The sequence below is a fragment of the Polyodon spathula genome, chromosome 6 (genome assembly GCF_017654505.1).
Source record: "Polyodon spathula isolate WHYD16114869_AA chromosome 6, ASM1765450v1, whole genome shotgun sequence".
Taxonomy (NCBI): domain Eukaryota; kingdom Metazoa; phylum Chordata; class Actinopteri; order Acipenseriformes; family Polyodontidae; genus Polyodon; species Polyodon spathula.
Window position 1 is genome coordinate 47,885,436 of NC_054539.1, and position 16,872 is coordinate 47,902,307.

A 16,872-nucleotide genomic window follows, 5' to 3' on the forward strand; every position below is an offset into this window, starting at 1 on the left:
ATTGATTTTAAAATGTTAATGCTGACATATAACACTCTTCATGGACTAGCTCCGACTTATCTGTCAGATCTTTTATCTTTATACACTCCCACTCGCAACCTCCATTCTGCTGATCTAAGACTGCTTTGTGTCCCGCCTGCTCACCTGCGCTCTATGGGCAACGGGACTTCGGTTGCTATGCCCCCAAATTATGGAACTCTATTCCACTAGAGATCGGGGACTCAGCTTCTTTGAGTGTTTTTAAAGTTAATTTAAAGACTTACTTTTTTAGAAAGGTGCTTTTATGATTGTTTTATTTCCTTGTGTTTCTTTTATGCATAATCTGTTTATTTATTGCAGTACTATTAATTGTGAAGCGCTCTGAGATGACTGCTTTTAAGGGCGCTATACAAAATAAAGTTTATTATTATTATTATTATTATTATTATTATTATTATTATTCTAAGAGATATTCAGTATTCTTGGCAGATTATATGTGCACGTATAACAGTGTTTGTTAAAACCCCATAAAAAGGTAGTCAGGTACATTATTGTACTATCCCACTATTAACACTTAAAGGTAAGACATTACAACAATTTAACATTTTTAAATTAGGGATTTATGTCTGGGAAATTATATTTCAAAGACGCTGGTTGATTCCTGTTCATAGGTGTAAAGCCTGGAACAGACACACAAGGCATTTTGCGGCCTGTATCACTGGCATTGCTTTGACATGGTGTTGGACAGATCAGCTCAGGATGGTACCGCTATACCTGCGGTAACGCTCAAATCGAAAACAGAGCGATTTTTTTGTGACTGCCGCATGGTACTGTCAGTGGATTAACCAATCACAGCCAGTGCTGCACAGCACATGCTTGCCAGGAAAAATTATGAATGAAACTGTTGTCTACTGAGGTGTCCAAGCACCCTGAAGTGTTTGACCCCTCCCATATTTCATACAAGGACAGGCAAGTCAGTATTTTATACACTGTCCCTGATTAGCATCCTGCTGTAGCCAATTTGACACTGTTATCACGTTTTGAGTTTTTTAGTTCTGTGGTTCACTACTATTTTTACTAAATAACTGGCTGTAAAAGGATACATTTTCTAACACTAATAGCAGGCTACTTATACAGCGTATTGTACGCTTCTTTGCTAAGCTGATGGCTCATTTTATACACCTGCGTATAGATGGCAGAAAAATAACGTTGAAAAACAAACCAGTGTTTTTATTAGATTATATGGGGGGCATTACAGCTATGGCCAAAAATTTGCAGCAAAACGTCGAATTATCAATGCGACTGTATAACTTAATGTACGCTGACATATTGAAATTACATGCTTTGTAGTTTTCCAAAAATTGATACCATTTTGTAGTTTCTTAGATTGCATGATGTTAAATAAAACAGCAAAATTATGTTATATAAAATTATATCATATATAGATATATCTATATATAATATATATATATATATATACATTTAAAAACTGACTCTCAATCCTGCAATTCTCCCGCAACAGCTGTATGTACACTACGAGATTGACTTGACCATACAATAATAGTATATTATATTATAATAATTATATATACAGTTAAAGTAGTCAACAATATTTTTTTCTTAAAAATGTATTGTGTCCAATTATAATTTTCTCCCAATTTGGAATGCTCAATCGTTTTTCTCTTCACTGCAGGAATTCCCCACACAGCTCTGGACACCCGAAGATTCGCCCGAGCCAGCTTCCTTTTTCTTCCAGGAACTTGAGAGCAGATATCAGCAAGCTACCTACCTCTGGAGGACAAAAGCCAGCCCTGCAGGTATCTGCTCTGAGCTCATTGGGCACCTGGCCAGCAGGGTTTGCTGTAGAGCAATGAGGAGAAACAGTCCCTGCCCGTTTTTCCTCCATAACCCACAGGAGCGCCTGAGTCAATGCGATGGTCCGTTCGGAGTCCCCAGCGAAGACGGGCTCTCGCCAAGATAAGGACCAACTAAGAAGTAGCTTTACAGTAAACTAATGTGATCCATCTGCATCTCCATCCATTTGTGTTTCTTTCCATCTGATAATGTTGATATCCTTCTGCCTGGTGTTGATGGCAGAAGTGTAATGCTGGCTCTAGGGATCAGCTTATTTTGCCTCCCCAGCGCATGAGCACATACAACGGCTGTGATGCTGACTCTGGGGATCAACTACAGTGCGGTCTCCCCAGAGCATCAGCATGACAACCGTCTGGATTGATCTAAGTAAGGTACATCTCTGGGCTCTTCAAGTGGGCACCTTCCGTCCTCAGTGTTTCGTCAACTAGCCCAGGGCTCGACAGTGATTCTAGCATCCCAGCATCACCCCCCTCCATCCCCCACTCAACACAGCCCAGCTTACTTACCCGTACATCCGCTTTGCTTTCTGTCTATTGTGCTTGAGATACCCAATCAGAATCTTTCCGTCTCAATCACAGACAGTTACTGCTCCTTTCTGCTGCTTCAGATATACACAGTATTAAAAAAATTAATCATGCTTTAGACAAGTTGTCTTTAACAGAGGTGTGGCACAAACTACAATTAAACTACTAATACTTATGATAAAAAAACCCCACAACATTCCATAAATGCGCAGACATGTCATTAGTGTTTCCTAAGTGTATAATGTATAGCCAGGTTTAGCATGCCACATGTCCTGTGCAGTAAATCACTGCTTCTCTTGATGTCCAGGTTACTTTTCTGGTTATTGTGAGTTTGTGGGGCAATTACTCAGTATGATATTTTATCCAGATTTTACTAGCATTTTAAATGAGGCCATAACTTATACAGTAAAACCAGCACAGCTAGCAATTGTTTTCTATATTATTGTCTTTGCCTGATGACTCACGACTCTTGTTCCGCCTCTGAACACACTAGTAATAAATGAATCAATCAGGAAACGGTCACATTCTGCGCAAGTTTAGCATCATGTTTTTAAAACCAAACCATACATTTGAATAATAATACACACACACACAGGGTCGGGTTGTACCCCATCGCAAATTGTTATCAGAAGAGTGAATCCTGAAAATACCAAAGCAATAAATGAATTGTAATAAACTTCTGGAAAGATACCAACTAGTTGTATAAGAAAACATGACATAAAACCGCCAAAAACAAAATTCAAGACATTAGAAAAATGCCATTTAAAATAAATATAATCTGAAAAAGAACTTACTAACAGTTTGGGTTGTCAATGTAGGTATGGATCCTGGAAGTTGTGTTTTACACTGATTGGATGCGAACCTTACGAGAAACTTTTTAAACATTATATTAACATTATATATGTGCCATATTCCATAAAATATAAGTATGTGTAAGTGAGCTATACAGTACAAAATTAAAATTCCTGATCAAAATCAAGAACATTGGTAACACTTTACATTAAGTGTCTTTAACAACACTACAATTACATGTTTTGGTTTGGATGTAATCTGAATTATAAATACACTACACAAGAAACTTCTGCAAATATAGCGCAATTACAAAAGCGTTTTTCTTTTCATTTTCAAATAGTGATTGCATTGTAACTACACAAACATACCTGAAAAAAAAGTGTGTTATTTCAGTGTAATTATAATGTAGCTAGAGACACTTACTGTAAAGTGTTACCTAAACCTTTAATTGAGTATTTGCAACTAAGATACATTGGCCCTTTACAGTCTGGCCGTGATAAGCAATTCCTGTAGGTTGCACTCTGAGTAGAACTGCAGCATTGCTGACAAACACAAGACCTCTATCTTGTAAATACTTTCATCTGTAGAACTTGTTGTCAAGGGTCAAAAGATACCGCTTGTGTTCTCTACTGCTCACATTCCTCCCCAGTATAATCATTTTAGGCAGCCACCTACTGTGAAGCCAGTGCTTTTTATCTCTGGGTTTGATTATGTTAGCACAAGTTAAGAGTGGAGTTGTGATAGTGTGCATCTATCAGAAAAGGGGCATTCCCACAGAAGAAAAACTTAATTCAGTGAAGAATCACACACGTGTCTTTTAAGTTGTGCGTATTTTGTAAATCATTTATTATCTGTTTTAATGAAATAAGGCAGTATGCTAATGTAGTGAAGTTAATGCATACAGCTGGCCTAGTAAATAATGGTATGACTCTTCTCACAAAGGGTCAGATTTTTAAAAGGTTTTTACTTCAAAGTGCAAATTGAATAATTTTTTTCTCTAGAAAGAAAGTCACACTTGTACAAAACTAGAATTAAGCAACTCTGAAGGTTAATTTAAGAAAGTGTGCCAAAGCTGTTTTTCACTGGTTTCGTGACATTGACAATTTGACACTCCTTTATTTTTACAAAAAGTGGTGCAAATTCCACATTGGCATACAAAGCTTGTTAAATCTGGGCCTCTGTGTCAGTGAGAAGATGGTTGACTAATAATTATTACAAAGTGTTGTAAAGAATGATTGTGACGGAGAGCGAATGAATCCGAATCAACAATCTCCCTCTCGACCGGTGAGGGCACTGTACAAAAGGAGCTGCAGGCTTCCTACTGAATGGTTGGGCAGTTCATCCCAGGGACAGTCGGGAGCCCGCCATTCAGGAAGAGGGCGGCGTTACGGTACCTGGAGTCATCGCCCTAGTACAGTGAGCGAAGTTTCAGTCATGAATTGGAGGAGACGTGATTGAACTAGCTATTGGAGGGGGCGGGGCTTAGGGTACTTTAGGGGGACGTGACGCCGTAATCGGCTCCTTTGTTGTGGTTAATGGGGGGAGACAAGGACGGAATCTTGAATGAAGTGTGGGTTCATTGAGAAGTGTTGTGTTTGTTTTGCCAGACGGCTGATACGAAGCTGGAGCTGCAGCGAGAAGCCCGGACCTGAACGCGCACGAGCACCAGCACCAGCATTCAGAGCACCGCACCTGCACCAGAGCACCCAGTCTGGAGACATGTTTTTTGTGGTTATTATTTCGGGACTGCAACCTCTTTGTTTTGTAGCTGGTAATACTCATTGCTGGGTAGAACCAGCTTTATTATTTTGAGTCCAGTTTTTGCTGGCAATACCCATTGCTGGGTAGAGCCAGCTTTATTATTTGAAACCTGGTTTAAAGGGCATTAAAAGAAACCTGACCGGTAAACTTTGTGTTTGTCCTTTGTTGGAGCACCTCAAATCACCTATACACCGGAGCACTACAAACCACTTTGCCACAATGATACACAATGAAAGATCAATAATAACATATTATTCATATTTTTAAGGCATAAACAATCACCAAATATTTTATCGTGTAAGATTATATGTATTACTTCAGAAAAACGTGGTCACACCAGAGGAAGTTTATCAGCAAGGTCTTAAGGTCCTTCTCAAGAAATCAGTGTGTTGCCACCATGTTACTCTATACAGTAAGCCATTTCTGCCTGTGGCATTGGGAGGTCTGGATTCAAAGTACTATGTTCAAACTCAGGAAGGCAAGTTGAAACTCAAAGGGGGCAACATTCGCTTCAAGTTGTCTTTCACAGGAAATACCAACAAATCCAAAATAAAAATATACTTTACGTTGTAAATTGAAAGAAGTCTTTTGGGGAGTTGGGGGCACAGACAACAAGGGTTACGGCTGTCACACACCAGAAGCGATGTGATTTTTCATCCGGTGACAAGATAATTGTCATTGGGTGACAAGATACTTTCCCAGCAATATGACCATACACACCAGAAGTGACAGAGGCGATGGTTTTGAAAACGGCCAGATCTATACAACTATTAAACACTGCTATTGACAAAACTATGATCATGACTGGTACATATTCGTCAACATGATGTTGAAATTATTATCTTCTCTGACTGCATTTCAACAGATATGGCAAAAAATCATATATACCAGGCCAATCCAGTTCTTCCGAAATGGACTCCTATATACTGTCTTTCAAATCTGTATCTTTTTAATTGCAATAATCTTTGTCATAAAGCACTCGGTAGTTTTTCAACGGTAAGTACTATTTTTTCCCATGTCATTCTGCATACTGCTTCACCTTACTGGACTATGTGCATTGAAGCTATTCTCTGATTGGTTAATTCCCTATTTGTCACATGACAAATCTCAAAAATAATCCAATCCTATTTAATTTTTGTCACTCCACTGCCAAGCACAAGCACTTATTCACTGTCACTAAGAACTGTGTTTGTGTTTTGTATTGAGTGTTGGTGTGTTAAACTGGACTTTTGGTTGCGGGTCAAACCCGTGGGATTTTTACAAACAAAGTGATACACGTCGCTGTACTCACTTCCATCATTTATTATTTACAGGTGTTCATCATAAGGCTCTGGACATTATTAATAAACTAATAAACACCCCTGCACCCGGAAATCATTGTCTGTCTGTTTTGTATCCACTCTGCACTGCACCCACCTGTAATCACTTACCACTTTGCCATGTACTCTGATGTACTATTTAAATGAAGGGACATTTTCAACACAGCTAAGTATGGGAAACTGGAACATTCAAGCCATTGTCTCTTATTGATTATCTCATGCTTGACTGTACCTATTTTGTTCTTCAGTTGTAGTAAACAGTAATGTGCATGTGCTGTGGCCTTTTAACTCCCGCAGATGCAGAAGCATAAGCATGTTTCATGTAAAGTATAGGCACCGTACATCCCAAAGCAAAATTGGGTTAAGTTTCATGTCCTTAAAATCAAAACACAATTCAATTATTCAATCATTCTGATTGCATTACTTCATATTACCTATGTTTTTTATTTTTTTGTTGTTGTTATTTTTTTAATTGAACTTGTGTGACATATGACTAGTGACTCTATTTCAACTTAGGTGATCGGAGGGCACCCCAAACCCAGCAATACTTAATGATTGTCAACTCTCAGACAATCCTATTAGTAAAGGGGCTGACAAGTTAAGTGGTTTAATGCTGTAGATATAACTAGCCATTCTCAAATCCAGTCAATCACAAACACTAGAAATAAAATTGTCCACAATTCAGAAACACAGAGAGACTATAGCCAATCAGGAATAAAAGTTACAATTGAATCACTATCAACACAGAATCCTACTCAAGACATTCTAAATGTTTCATTTTTATTACTGTTTTTTCTTTCAAAATAATTTAATAACAGTGCAGTGCTGCTGAAAGAATTATTTTTGTTAGACCCTGTCATGACATTAGAAATAACGTGGTTAGTCATAAGACTAGAGGGATAGAAAATAACTTGCTTTTATATAGTGCTTTTCATCCACATAGCATATCAAAGCACTTCTCAAATCATTGAGCAACTTCTGAAGCACAGCCAAATCAGGGATTCTGCTGCTTAACTAGTGAATTCGCTGCACGTGCAGAGGAGACACATTTCACAGAATCGTTTGTGCCAAGAACTGAGAACTTTTCCCTCCCTTTTCCATATCACTGTCCTGTGTGACTCCACACAGCATATCAAACCAATTGAGGAGCTTTCCAAATGTTATCTGCTCCAAGAGGAACACCACAGTGTTTTATGGGGTTTTTTTTCTAAATCTTCGTTGAGTAAGAAAACCACAACAACCTCTGCAAACTGGACTCATTTTTAAATTTGTATGAGAAAAAATTAATAACTTGACAGCAGCCACCGTGTACCAAACAAAAACTCAAGTTTAGAGACGCCTTTTACAATTTTTTTACCCAAACAGGGTGTTTAACCTTGCTGTGGAAATCCCTCCCTTTTATTTCATTTAAATAATACCTAAATAATATATAAATAATAAATAATACCTAACTCTAAACATCTTAATGGAGAACTATCTGCACACCCCTAGGTTAAATAAAAATCAACTTTGTCCCATTCAACGGGAATGTAGCCCTTGCTGGTGTAGACTGGTGTAGACAGTCATTCTGTGACCATACAAACCAGCTGCAAAGAATTCGTTTCTTAAACCTAAAAGGTAATGCATGGTAGATCAGCTAAGTGGCAATCTGTGCTCTTTTTAAATACAGTATAATTGTAAATCTCGAAAAACTACTCACTTCTAAATCTTTTGTAGTCATCTTTGTATTACTTTAGTATAAATACATGTTCATTTGGATTCATATGTTGTTTTTTTCTGACTTTATGTGAACGAAAAGACACACATTTGCCTATTTTCCCATTGGAAATAGTGATATTTTGAAATATCACTGTCCTGGTCACAAAAGCAAAGTCTGTGGGGAATAATAGCCATGTTCTATACTTTTGAGGCATAAGCAATTAGGAAATAACACTTACTGCCCAGGAACAAAAATTGTGTTACATAGTGTTCTCAGTTGCAGTTTTGTCAAGTACTTTGGTTATGGAAATTACTGGAATTTACTATTCTACTATAAGACCTTTGTTTATTAGCATCTGTGAAAAGCTTTGGATAAACTTCTTTCTGCACATAGTTAGTTAGTTCAGCATGTATGTTTTAGTTTTAGAGTTATTTAACAAATGACTTTCTAGAAAACATTTAAGTATCTGGAGACCACATCAATCTCTGATATTTTCTATTTAGCTGTCTAGGAAGGGACTGGCCAGAGCTTTTAGGGAGTTGGTAACCATAGTTACCATGAACCCTATTACCACCCCCAAACACAGAGGTTATCAGAAAAGGAATTTAATGTTAGATAAAGAAAAACAGACCACTGATCTTGACCCTTTGTTTTTACTTCACAGCCTCTAGTTGAATTGAACATAACTATTTTGTTTTATTTTAGAAGAATGCACCCGTTTATTAAAAAAATGTAAGAGCTGCCTTAGAGTGTTTGTCAGTTGGTTGTTACCTGCGCACCAGATGACGCATAATATAATTCAGCATACTGGAAACTTCGAGAAACTGGCACTTTGCCTCAGAGAGACATTATGATTTATAGGGATTCAAAAAATTGTTATAGGGGTGACACACAAGGGTTTTTGAAATTGATGAATGTCAAGAAAGACATATAAATCTATATAAAATCTGTGTAGCACATATAAATCCTTCATAGCAGGCTATAAATATAATAGAAAGAGGCACATTCTACACTGTTTTCTTTCCAAAAAAAAAAGGAAATACATTAAAATTTGTAGGTTTTTTTCCTTTTCTATGTTTATATTGACCTGCAGTTGACCAAACATGATCAATCAAAAATAACCCTCTGTGTTAGTTTCTATACAATTCCACTTGATAGTTTTTATTTTATTTTACTGGAGATAGCAGCAGAGGGCACAGGGCCAAGAGAATAACATGAAAAGATATTCATTAATCTAACATTAAAGTAATTGTGGCTAACAAAATAGTTACGTAACATGTATCTGCTATAGGCATCTATTCATTTAATAGGTATAAAAATGTGCAGTTTTGCAAAACTCATGTTATAGAAAGCATGCATTTTTATTTTGTAACATATGATGTCTGGTACTACACTAGGTTAAAGAAATCTATCTTTGGAAGCCATGTTTTTTAACTGTCTTGTACTTCCTGGGTCATGCCAACTGAAAAGGGAAATTGGCCCTACCCCTATCACTGGCTGCTTTCCTATCAATAACCAATCAGCTGCTTCTCCTATTGACTGGCATACTTTTAGCTTACTTTCATAAAGTAGTGTCAGATATAATTTTTAAAAATGTAAATACATGTGTTCTATAGCATGTGTTTCTTTAAAAACAGCACATTTGAGACAGCTAATGGAAGTGCACAATGGCTAAGAGGTATGGAATGATTTTGATAGCTACAATTGCTTTAAAGAGGCTTCTATGAAGTGATGGAATACATTCAGAGTTCGGAGGTATACCTGTCAAATCCAACTGAAGACTTTCCTTTCCATTACATCATGTTAACCAGGCTTCTCTGCTCTGTCAGGGTTTTACAAAACAGACATTAAAATATTGGAAATGTGACAAAAGCCCTCGGATTAATGCACCACAGAGATTTGTTGTGAATTGGAAGGGCTCCTGTATTCTGACAAGGACAACTGATAACATTAAACAGGGAAACTGTTTTACTAATTACTGGCAACACACCGTGATGGGAAATCTGCCCTTGCTTTTCTGATTGCTTAGACAGTTTGTCACTGTGGAACGATTTACCTTTATACCAAAATTCAATCAGTAAACTTTTTGCGAGAGTAAAATAAAACTGTTTTATTTTATGAAACAAATGACAAACTCCTTACTACTGTAACATTTAAGAGTGTTCAAATCTAATGTAACTTGTTGACTGACTGTTATATTGCAGCATATTATTATCTAATATTCTGGCCTATGGTTCTTCCACTACAGTTCATAATATGTGTATGATAATTTAACCAAACAGGGTAGGGCATAGCCCCAAGATGCAAATATTTAAAAATAAAAAAGCAGCAGCTAAAAGCAAAACCACGGAGGATGAAAGCACAGCTGCAGTGCTGTGAAGAGCCCAGCAAGCATGTGCCTGTGGATGCTGTTCTGAACCTGCTTCCCTTGGGTAGGAGCCAAGAACACAGTTCTCAGACCTGAGCGGAGATACTGTACTAGTATATGTATAAGTATATGTATAAGTATATGACACGCCTGTATGTTCTACAGAGCTGTTCTAAACCACACCCTGTCCCCCTAGACCCAGTATTTATCCTTTCTGAACTCCCACCCACTGTGACTTAATGGCCCAGCCACCATTAACACTCTATCCTAAACCGACCCAACGATTATGTATCCAGTGTAAATGATTAGCTGTTCATGGATTTCTCTATGAACACCCAGAGACTGAAAGACCAGGGTTACCCATAAAATTAGCCTTAATATTCTAGGAGCAACTTTCATTGTAAGACACTGGTCATGGCTCCTAATTGCCTCAGTACTCACAGCAGAAGGACATGTGTTAACACTTTCAAAGCTTACACGGCTCAACAAATTGCCAGGATGCTAGGAAGACAAGAAGACAAGGTTCCATTCCATGTCCTCCACAGTCACCAGACCTTATAGCCCAAAAATGTTCTTCTCTGGGAATACAGCACTAAATACTTTAACCATCAAAATACAATAGGTCTCCTTTGCCTGTGGATGATGCCTCGATGTTGCAGTGTGCTCACTATGTGTGAACACTGACCAGAGCCCAGCTGCAGTGTTGTGATTGGGCCCTGTGAGACAGAGAGGGGCACGTGCCTGTGGATATTGTGCTGAACCCCCTTGCCTTGTGTGGGAGCCAAGAACACAGTTCTCAAGCTTGTGGGTTTGTCCCTGGAGGGCAAGGCAGAATTTGATTTCTGTAAGATGCTGTTTTGTTTACCGCAGGCTAGGCTTATTTCTAGAGGTTTTTTGTTGAAAATGTATTTTCATTATTCCCATATCAAATGCTAATACAATGAGTTATAAAGCTAAATGAAATCATAAAAAGTGTGCATGTTAAATAGGAAATGAAACAAAATTCAGGACTTGAAAACGCTTACATACTGTAAAGTACCATTTTAAGAATGAGATGTCAGACAGGAATGATCAATATTATGACATCATTTTAAATGCACCGAAAGGATGTTCACATGTATTTAAATTGGAATTCTTTCCCACCGTAATTTTTTCATGTAGAAATCAGTTCAAGCCTGCTGATAGTGTAAACTGGTAAAAGACCAAACTGTCTTACGGATGTTGATTAAATAGAAAGACTTTAAAGAAAGAAAGACTTTAAATTCAGGACCCAAAATGTCAGAACTCCAAGATTCAGAACATGACCCTTATACATGCTTTTTGGGCTTGTACAGAAATTGGAATTGGCGTCAAATTGATGATTTTATTTCCCAAACATACAAAAAATATTCGGCAGTAATTCCTGTTGACTGCTTTTTAGGAATAACTTTTCAAGGTCTTCCTTTCACTAAAAAATAATTAAATATTATATTCAGCTATTAATCAACAATACTAAAGAAACTAGTTCTTAAATACTGAACAGAGGAAAGGTGGCCACATTTCTCAGGTATGTTCGTGGTAAACTGATTTATTTTTTTATTTTTTTTTTAAATATAGCGTCCACTGCTAAAGCCCTTAAAAAATAAAAGATTTCCCGTTTTATATTGTTTTTTATTATTATTATTATTATTATTATTATTATTATTCTACGTTACTTATTTAAAATCATATGCCAAATAATACAGCATTTTTTAAAAAAATCATTAAATGCTGTTTGTTGTTATTGTTATGTACTTTTTGGAATTTTATTTTTGAAAAATGTTAATAAAAATAATTAAAACAGAATACTCCATCAACGTATATATTACGTTTGTTATTTGGCCTTAGGGTTCGTGGAGTAACCATGAAAAACGGATCGGGACGGCAATTCTTATGCTCTGTGTCCGTGTGAGTGAGATTTTTTTTTTTTTTTTTTTTTGTCCAAGTTTCGTGAAAATCTGTGTGTTAGTTTTTAAGTTATAGAATCTTGAAAAAATGATGGCAAATTATTTTGAGCAAAAATAACAAAGAAATGGCTCCATGTTTAAACGCCATATAGGCAGGCGTATAGTACACATTTGCAGGAAGTGGCTTTTTTTGGCACAAAAAAAATTGATGAAGCGTTTAGCGAGTTATTTTTTTAGTTTAGAAGAGTCACTGTCATAAATGGACAAGAAGGATATATAAAGTTAATGGATTGATTGTTTGGAAACTGCTTGTGTAGCACATTTGTCACCTTTCAATAATCTCGTTACTACGGAACCCCTAAAGGGTCACGGTGTAAATTAAAATCTCGTGCAAACGACTTAATACCTTGTGACCATGAGATATTATAGTAAGTATAATAATAATAATAATAATAATAATAATAATATTGTATTATTTAAATTACCCAAGTAAATCATCCATTAATAAAAATAATGTGGGTTTGGGTTCTATAATGACACTCCTTAAAAATCCACATTTGTCCTACTTCCTCCAGCCTCCGTGTGCAATATAAATGTTACAGTCTAATTTGGGAATAGCAGTAACCTTCAGTTTTTCTAAAGAACACCTTTGTAATCTCAATTTATAGCTCAAGGGTACATATCTTGGTAAAATAGAAGTACAACTGAATTGATGCTGCTACTTTAGTGCAATAACTCCCTTTGACTTCAAAAAAGAAAAAAAAAATTCCACTTACAGAAATGAGAATTATAAATGAGTCCCGGGACTGCTTTTTCTATGCATTCTCATACAAATTAGAAAAAAAAGAAATCTACAGTATCTTATCTGCTTGTAAATTTTGGAGCAACGTGGTTCAATAGAGAGAGATCTGTGGTCAAATGCAATGCACGTTGTAATTGCAGTGAAAAAAGATTCTAGCAAGGCCACTTACTATGACTGCTGAGTGGTTCAAAGGTATAACAAAAAGCTTTAAAAGAAACTTGAATGATGAGTTTGTGTGGTGTACTGTAGGTATAGTAGGAATTTGTGCTTTTACGATATATCTGCTGGTCAAACCCCAGTTTTAATTCTTGCTGGCTAAATTGATTATGGGAAGGTCAGTATTAGGGCTAGTTATAGGCTAGTAGAATTTTTTTTTATACCCTGGTCATTTTCAAGTTTCTAACAAATTGTTTTCTTTTGCCTTTAAATAAAATAGTCTAATTCATTTTCACTGTTAACTTCAGTGTATCACAGTTGACTTTAAAGTGTTCAAATCTAGGTAAAGTCACTCACAGTGCTTAAAGGAATAATGACTATTGTTTTAAATCAATTTATTGTACTTATAGTATTTTTTTTACTTTAATTCAGGATATGAAAATATTTCAAATATAACTACAGATATACAGCTGCAGCCTGGTACTGCTTGATCATTGACGTGACAGCACTGTTCTCTTACAGCACCTTTTCTTCTATGTACCGCTGTCTTTTCAGATATCTGTATATTAAACGAATTATAAAAAAGACAGATCAATAATATGCTAATAAGAATCAAGAAAATGGAAGTGTTTTACGTCTGTAAAAATTAAACAGGTATGTGTGTGTGTGTGTATATATATATATAAAACTGGAGTAAACTTTTTTTTTTTTTTTTTTTTTTACCAAACAACTCATACATAAGTCACAGTCATCTCGATGCAGCTTTCCTTCATCAGGTTTTAAAGTAATACAGGTTTATGTAAAGGAAATATTTTATTGATGTAAGTGTTAAATGTCTTTCCAGTTTGCTATGCTATTTTGATTGTTAAGGAAATTACTTTTCCTTACTTTCCATAAAATATTCAAGATAGTAGCAAAACCGATTGTTGTCTTTGTTTTTCTTCCTCCTTCCACACAAAATACAGTATGAGTCATGCAAAAGGCTAAGTCTGTGACGCAGAGAAATCATGCCTGTTAAAGTTAGCACTGTGATATCTTACTCCCTCATACTCCTAGATCTTGAGTGAGAACAGAAATCGATTAAACCATCCCACATGCTACAGCGAATAACCTTCACATAAGAGCTACCTGACCTGCTCCACCTGTGATGTAAACATCTGTTTCTACCTCATTCAGTATGCAATCAAAACCCAATGCTCAATGCAGCCTCTACTGGGAATTTTGTGTAAGTGCAGCCATGATCTGCTATTGGTGAAAATGACCGTATTCAGTGATAGTTTAATCAACGTGGGTGATGATAGAACCAAGGTAAAATGGATCCATTACTTCCAACAAGATTTGAAAATTCATCACAATGCAAAGTCTACAATGACGCAGGATTGAAGCAGTGTCAGAATCAGATTACCGATTCTGGAGGGACTCGCAACAGGTATCCGAAAATAGCGATAAACTGGGCAAACCAAATAAACAAAATCTGTTCTGTTCGCGCTGTAGCAATAAAAAAGTATTTTAACCAAGGAATCTGCTTAGCGAGTAGTGGCCAAAGAATCTGCTTAGTGAGTAGTGGTGTGTGAGTTACTGGCAGTAGTAATATTTCACTTAGATAAAACAACAATCATGTATTTTAACTCCGAGTCCAAGGGATTCCAGGACAAACAGTTTTAAACATTTTTATTAAAAATATTTACAGGCCAGAAGTGATGACATGGTGATTTATAAAGCTATATGAGACTTGCCCAAGGTGTGAGCCAAAAAAAAAAAAAAAAAACTGCCCAGTTGTTATATGTGGAATATAAATCCCAAAGCCCTGAATTGATCTCCCATGCCCACTTCTCCCCCAAGACAAAAGAGATAACAATAGCCATATAACTGTACATATAATTGCAGTAAATTTATAGACTCCCTTTTTTTAGTTGTTACAATATTTTTATTATTTATTTAAAATGAGATCTTTGTTACAAGAGAGTAGCTGTTATTTACTTCATGTTAACATTAAACTCAGTTTTGCCAAGATAAAATGAGATGTTAGTTGTGGGCACAAACCAAGATATACCATCGCTGTAACGTAAACATGTATGAAAACACATCAGAGCAATCATCCTCGCAACCACTTCAGTCTCATTAGTTTAGTGAACAAAGAAAAAGTGATTATTAAGAATGTGTTTTTGCCCACAACAACTGGCTGTAAACTGAAACTATCCAGGGTATTTCAGATCACCACTGTTAGCCAAGGCTATTATTACATGTATAATTGTGCAATTGTTAAAAATTGCATTGGGCTTGAGCTTGGAAAATAGTTACTTTAACGGTTACAATTTTGGACCCAAGAGACCCTGAAATTAATGTGACGAAATGTCTTTGTATCAGATGACATTATGATCAGCCACACTGTTAAACTATTCTAATTGAACTATATGTTATAACATATACAGTGTCTGTATAAGACACAAGCTGATTTTCACCCATTTAAGGTCAGTGGGGCCAATAAGCCAACTTGGGGCAAACTCACTTGGGGGCAGAAGTAAAATACAGAATACATAATACGTATTATGCATGCACTCCTAGAAACTAAAGCTGTTACATACAGCTCCTGGCATGCACTTACTATAAAACAGTGCTGACTTTCTTTATATATAATGACTCCTTTATTGGGTAATAAAAGACAATTCAGCAGTCAACAAACATTCCGCAACCGGAGAGCCGAGCCCTCAGAATGCAGATGGGTGGGAGTACATGTTTGTCTCAGATGTGAGTACACTCTGCTGCAACAGGCTTTCGTACGAGAAAATTGCACGATCCACAACAATTACAACAACCATTCTCTCCTCTGCTCCTGCTGGCATGTTTGTGGGAAGTGAGAGTTATGCCATGAAGAAGGCGAGTTCAGGATTATTGCTGCTTCCGGCACTTTCTCATAAACACTGTTTGCACTCAGGAGTAGCTAGCATTTCCACTCTTCTGTTTCAACCAGCTACAATTAGCTGCCTGGCAACTGGTATTGTGATACCCCATAGCATCGCAGAGTCAGGGCCCGAACCCTGAGATACAGGCCAAATGAAAATTGTTACATTAAGGGGTTTGCCCCTTTTTTAATAACGGATATAATATACTGACCACACACCCCCATCTTGAATAATTATCCTGAAATAAAGGATACAGCTTGCTCACTGTAATTTTTTTTTTTTTTTTTTTTTTGATCTTGCAAGGGAATGATGAAAGAAATGTAGATAAATTACCCAGGAGAGCTACATATGCTGTACATTTTTGTAAATCTATTTGCCCTGCAAAATAGTATCTAAAAGGTTTTTTTCTCATATGTTTATAATGCCATTGATATCAACTGGCATGAGAGGGGAGAGAGAGAGGGAAGAGGTTTCTAAAGATTTGTTTGGCCCTTGCCAAAATGCTTCATCCTACTCATAGGTTTATTTAGTAAGTCTGAATGATAAAACATTTTGGTTTCTTAGCTATTGCAAGGCTTTCCCAACCAGTAAATGGACAACCGTTTTACTAATACACAAAACAAAGACACACAAACAAGCAGATTGAGTTGCATCTCAGCAAGGCCAAAGGGGACCATCGAGGGAAGGCACAGGATTAACAGACATAGTATACAAGAACAGCCGTGTCAGCCATTTACTGACGGTTCCTGCTTTGTCTTTTTTTCAAACA